Below are 6,534 nucleotides of genomic sequence, written 5' to 3'. Positions count from 1 at the left end.
AATGATGGTAGAAAATGGCCTTTTAAGTCTCCCAAGGCTGGGCCGAAATCTGGGGTTTAGTTGCGGTTCTGAAAGTCTCTTTTTGAGGAACGTATTTTTTCTGTTGAGGACTTGGCTGGGCGGGGGGAGGGGTGGCGGGGGGGATGTCAGGGAGGCAGATGACCTCCTGGGACAAAGTATTGCCTTTCTGTTGGAACTGCATCTGTGTGAGCGCTCTGTCCGGAAGGGGATAGATGGGAGACTCATCCTTCCTGCGTTTTCCTAGGGAATTCGATGTGTTTGACCCAGAAAAATCCCGCACTGTTTCCAGGGCGTGTTGAGCTGTTTCTTATCATCTTCGTGCATGTTTTCTCACGGGTCTGTCTCCGAGGAGAACAGCGGGGAGAGGGAAGACTGAGGCGAGGAGATGTACGATCCAGGAAGCTCTCGCTTTCCTCAGAAGGCGAGGGGAGTTTGGCGGACGAGCCGGGGTTGGTGAGCCGAGGCGGGGACACGGAACCAGCTGCAGGCAGAGGCCGACGCTGGCCTGAGCGGGTGCGGGGAGCCCCTCGGGAGCGCGTGGTGGGCCCGCCGGCTGGGGTCGAGCCACCCTGGGCAGGGAAGCCGAGGAGAGCCTGAATGACGCCTGGAGCGTGGTTGGATCAGCCGCCTTTGGAGCGAGAACTGCGCACTGACCAGGCAGATCCTCTTGGGAGCCTACAGGCCGGGCTTCGGCCTCGCGCCCCGGCATTTCGGAATCAAGGGCCTGGGACTTAAGAGGGCATCTCTCTTATCGAAGGCTGCAGTGTCCCGCCCACAGGGCCGGGGCCCCGGCACGCCTGGCACAGTTGGCTTCTGTAGGAAGGGCGCTGGGGCTGCCTGAAACTGCAGGCGGACGCTACACATTCTTCTCCCTTCAAATATCAATTCGGATTCTTCTCATTAAGACATCACCCACCAACTTCCCGACGGAGGTTTCCTCCCAGACCCGGGGCTCCAACCCGCATTTCCCTCGCTGCCTGTTCTGGGTGGGAAGTGGGGAGGGGGAGAAAACAAATTTAAGATCCAGAACTGACGGCACTGCGCAAATCAATTATTCTCGACCTTGATAAATAATTCATTTAGGCCTGTTTTTTGTTTTGTTCCGACACTTAAAATGACTCAAGAGCTCAAAAGGCTGATCTCACAGCTTGTGTTGGGCGGTTCGACAGGATTTTTTGCTTGGAATAATTCACAACATTAGCAGGGGAGACAGAAATATGACCCTACGAAAAAATGAAATCTAAAAAGAAAGGGAGAGAGAAGGTGGAAGTATTGGGGCGGGGGACGGGCGGACTGTTCATTTTGTGAAAACTCTAAAGCAAAGCAAACGGAAGCCCAGTAGGCCCCACCTTGTGAATGTCTCAGATGAGTTTTTCTTAAGAAAAGGTTAAGATCATAGATTTCTTGGGGTGGTATGTTAGGATATTAGCTTTGGGGAGCCACAATTGTGAGGGGAAAATACGACCTTGCTTATTATCAAGGTCCTATTTGGGGGTCCCTGCCAGAGAGGAAATGCTAGTAGTGGCCTGAAGATCCAAAAGAGGAACTCAAAGACTAGATGGCAAACTTAATGAAAAAATTCTTCACAGCTGGGGTTTTGTTTTTTAACTTTCCTCAGTTCTTTTTTACCCAGACACATTCCTCTTTTGCCATTTTTTCCCTGAGAGTATATATGACGTTTATACCCAAGAAGTCATGCACTTTCTAGCAGAGCAAGCATAATTAACTTTTCGTTTAAAAATCAGAGTTTAGAACTAGAACAGGGTGCCGATCAGTCACATTTTCAATTCCACATATAGGAAAGGAAATGCATTAACTGGCTTAATCTCAGTTTCCCACTGAATTTAACATACAAAGAAATATAGTCCCTAACCTGACACAGATTTGAAAATGATCTTCCACTTTCAGGTCTTCATTTTCTTAAAAATAAGAAACAAAGGAAGAAAGAGAATTCTTTAATTTTTGGAAGATTTTGGAATTCCTGCAAAGAAAGCAGTTTTTTGCCAACTATGAATAATAAAGAACTTTTCCTTCCTGGCTCTGAAGGACACATCAGTCCCGACCACCACTAAAGATGCTCCCTCCCCACTACAGAGCATGATTCAAACATTCGCATATTTTTACAAGTTCTGTTCTTAATACACTCTCAGTGGTCCTCTTTTACAATCCAGATTTGGTATTTGGGATTGTGTTAAACTGGAGCATCAGTTAAAAAAAAAAACAGAACTGAACTTGAAGAAAGACACCTATAGATTACAGTGAACTTGGAACTGGTGCTTCTTCGTATCATATTTAATTTGAACGTTTCTTGGGATCCACTTGACAATGCCAACTGACAGGAATGGGCTGCAAAGGCGCTTCCCTCCACTAGGCGGCGCCAAGAGCCCCGAACCGAGAGAGCCTGCTATTGTTTCTTTTTGTAAAAGATGCCAGATACACAAATAAACTCTCCTACTAAGGTTGACCCCCTGACAATAGTGTGACCTCTCGCTGTTTACAAAGCTACAGAAACGTTGAAAGCATACTTTGCTTTCCTTCTTTGTTTTTTCAGCCTATCAATATATTTCCAACTGCTTAAGGATTTGAAGCATATTTGCTTAGGAAAATAATACTAAAGAAAAAGACATGAACACACTGAAACTGAGTCCCTTAAACTGAAACCAAGAGGGTGGAGATTGGGAGCAGAGAGAGAAAAGGTAAAGTGGGAAAAAAGAATAAGGTAACTGAAAACTGTTTTAACAGAACAACAGGTTAAAGTGATAGGCTATGTAATTGCTAATTTCCTAGGGGAATAAAAGTTTTGAGAGCTAGTTCTCGCATCATAATAAAATTTGTGAGCACTATAAGCTTCACCACAAAGATCAGCAGTTCAGAAGAGAACTAGTGAAGTTGGCTCTCTTTTGGGGGTTAGATCTGTGCTGTGCCCAGCAATCAGCAGGAAGGCAAGTAGACATGTAAATGAAAGGATGCTGGAAGAGGGAGTTTTAGTCTCATTTTCCCACTTCCCAATGTTCTTGAGCAAGGCACTTAGCCTTTCTGGTCACCAACTTCCTTCTCTATTAAAGGGAAGAGTCACCCTTGCCTAGAATAGGGTATTTGTGATGACCTAATAAGACCTAGTATGTATATGCTCTTTATACATAGAAGCAAGGGTTTCTTGCTTAAAATGTGAAGCAAGAGTTTGACAGATGAACAACGCAAAGGTGGCAATTATTTCTAGCTATAGGTAACATACGGTAGCCGTATTTTTTTCACTTCTTCCTTCCCTCACTCATTTTGTTCATTCACTTAGTCCATCAACATTGCAGAATGTGCATTCTGTGCCAGGTGCTTGAGAATGAGAGAGTTAACAGGAGTTTGAACATGCTGGAAGTTGTCACAATGCCATGATGGCAACATGAATCTGCTGCAATGGGGATGCAAAAGAAAGAGTGGGGAGTCCAACCCTGGGAGGAGATGGGGGAAACAGAAAGTCTTCCTAAAGGAAACAAAGTGTGTGTTCTGTCATGAAAGAAAAGGGATGCATCCCAAAGAGGGATATGATATATATAGGGATTTATATGGTAGCTAAGAGTAATAATTGTGCAAAAAATTGTCGAACCTTTAATCTCCTAACCGGGGTGCTGGGCTACAATGTGTGGGCGCATATTGGCTCTAGGGCTCTCTCCTGTGTGCTTCAGGAAGGTACAAGATACTCTTGGAGCATCTTGGAGTGAACAGTAACTCACTGCACATGTTCACAGACCTCAGCAGCAGAATTTTACAGCAGGTTACACAGTCTTAGATTTCATCCCAAGAGATGGTCCAGCTCCCTCCTACCAGGACTGTAACGGAATAGGGGAGGCCCGCCTCTATTCCCGACTTCTTTCTACTTTCTAGAGTTCCAAATTCTGGAGGGAGAATGAAGTCTCCCTCCAAGTCAGGGGTGGAGATAGAAAAAACGACAAAGTGGAGGCAGTTGGAGGGGCCGGGGGAGAAGGTGGGGAGAGATTTTATTTCACTCCTTCTAAACTGAATCATGGTCCATTGAAGACTGGCTTTTAGAGAAATGAAAGGGCCCCCGTGTGACACCAACACTCCCTGCTATGAAAAGAACTCCTAAGCCTCGAAGGTTCATGAAGGAAGTTGATTCTTCTACCAACTCTTGAGGTTCAGAGGGAATGGAGGGGCCGAGGCAGAGGAGAAAGGAAAGCCTCAGAGCGCTGGGCGAAGATGCCAATCAGGGAAGGGGAAATTCATTTGCGATGTTAATTAACAAGCGGCTAATTAAAACGGCACTTTGAGCGCTAATCAATCGCCTTATTAAGTTAGAGCCATCACTGGAACAAATTGAAAGCTCCCCGCCCCGGCTCCTGCCTCCGGTGCGGGCGGGGTTAGCTTCCCAGACACCTTGCGAGGGAAGGGGGGAGTGGGGGACGGTCTCCATCCGCTCTGGCAGCCTCTCGAGGGTCTGCAAAATCCTCCAACTCCAGGGTTCACCCCGGCTTAACCGCTCTGTCCCAGGATCTGCTGAACTGGACACGTGTCTAGGAGGCCATCGCTGGTCCGGACGCACCCGGCAGGGGAGAAGGAGCTGCCTCGGAGAACAGCTGGATCCGCAGCAGCTAGCGCGGCCGTAGCTTCCGGGAAGAAGAGCCCCAAAATGTGCGGGAAATGAACTGTGGGCCCTCAAGCAGCGGGGAGGAAGCAATTCGGCCCGAGAGGGGGCGCTCTCCAGCCGGGACCACGCATCCCCACTTTCCCGGACAGACTGATCGCCTAACTTTGAAAACTCTTCTTAGGCCTTTGCCCTTGTCCAGCCCAGCAACCAGGAAAGAGCTGGCCTGTCTTCAGGCAGCGAGCACTGGACAGCCAGCCTCTTCGTCTCTGTCTCCTGGGGCTCCATAAGAATGGGGTGGGGTGCGAGGAGGGAAGAGGGAGTGGGTATGCTGATCAACTGGGACGCTGGCACACCATTGCCTGTCACTGTGAGCCTTCCACCCAACCCGTTCACGCTTCCCCCATGCCCTTGACCCTCCAAACTGGCTAGGAGAATTAAGATTTCGAATCTCTATTTTGAGGAGCCTTCCACATTTCCTAATTGTTAAATGCCTGATTTGCACCAAATTCCCAAGGGATAAGTATTTGGCAATGAGGGGGGCTGTGAATTTAAATGCTAATTAAGTGGGTCCTTCTCCCGCAACTCCACCTGTCTGGCGGCCCTTGTTAAGGAGGAACACACCCGGCACGCACACCCCAACATTCCTGGGGTGCAGAACAGAAGTGCAGGAAAGAGGGACCCCAGCGTGGTTTGCTTTTCACGGCCTGCTCCAGAGAAAAAGAGGACGCCATTGAAAGGAGGTCTTTTGCATGGTGGGTGATGCATGTCGTGGCCCAAAGTGGGTTTATGTGTCTGCAAAGACCCATGTATGTCCTGAGCTGGCCTGTGGGCTCGTCATCCAGGATATGCGTCGAACCGCGTTTGCTGGTGGATCTGAGCGTGCTTGGGCTGTCCCGGGAGTACCGAAGGAACGGCTCCCACGTGCAAAGTTCAAAAGCATTAATATTTTCATCATATTATCATTATTCAATATAGTAATATTTACTCGGTTAGCGGCACTAATTAGGCCACATTAAAAGCGTAGTGTCTCCCTAATGGTGCGTAATGTGCCCACACATTTTTCTCTCTGAGGATGGGAGGCTCTTGGCTGGCAGGGGAGAGTAGACAGGCAAGCAGTGGGATGGATTAGGGTGTGACGCTCCCCAACACACACACACACACACACACACACACACACACACACACACAGCCAGGTATCTTTCGGGTGGGGTCTGCCGCTTCTGCGCGGTCGATGGGACCCTCCGCTGCGAACTCGGCCCGGCGCCAAGCACCCTGCAGCCTCCTCCCGCGCCCTGGCTCTTTGAACTCGGCGGATTGATTTTGCTACCCTTCCCCCTTTTGTGTGTGTGCCTGCAATTGGTTAGGTTTTTAAGGTTTGGGAGGGCCGTTGTGAAAGAATTAAAATACACTTAACTGGATCCCCTTGGCCGAGAACTGGAGGTCCCGCCTCCTAGCTCGGCGCTTTTAGTATCTCCTTCCCAGTGGGAATTTCTTTCCGAGATTCCAGGGTAGGAGTGTAAAAGAAGCGCCCGCAGATCAGGGCCGGTCTGGGTCTTTTTCCTGTTCCTGCTGCCAGCGGTCGGCCCCGGCGTCCTGCAGCCCTCCGCGTGGTGGATGTTAAGCTCCGAGAGTGTGCCCCTCCCGCGGGCGCCGCGGCGAGATCACTCTGAATATGTAATATATTTGTAACGCGCGCCGAGGTGTGACGGGAATGGGGGTTGGGGACGGTTGAAGCAGGGTTGGGAAAGAGGGGTGCGGCACAGAACTCACATTGTACAGCGCAATCTAACAATCTGAACATTCCTTTATTAAAAGCTGCTGCCTGACATTTACACTGAGCCGCCCGCCTCTGCCTCTAATCCGGGCGATGTGGCTTCTGCCTGCTGGGACGTTGCACCCTGCGGCCTGGCCGG

Source organism: Eubalaena glacialis, chromosome 3 (genome assembly GCF_028564815.1).
Source record: "Eubalaena glacialis isolate mEubGla1 chromosome 3, mEubGla1.1.hap2.+ XY, whole genome shotgun sequence".
In the NCBI taxonomy this organism is placed as follows: domain Eukaryota; kingdom Metazoa; phylum Chordata; class Mammalia; order Artiodactyla; family Balaenidae; genus Eubalaena; species Eubalaena glacialis.
The sequence above is the reverse complement of the archived record's forward strand: the minus strand, read 5'-3'. Positions refer to the sequence as shown.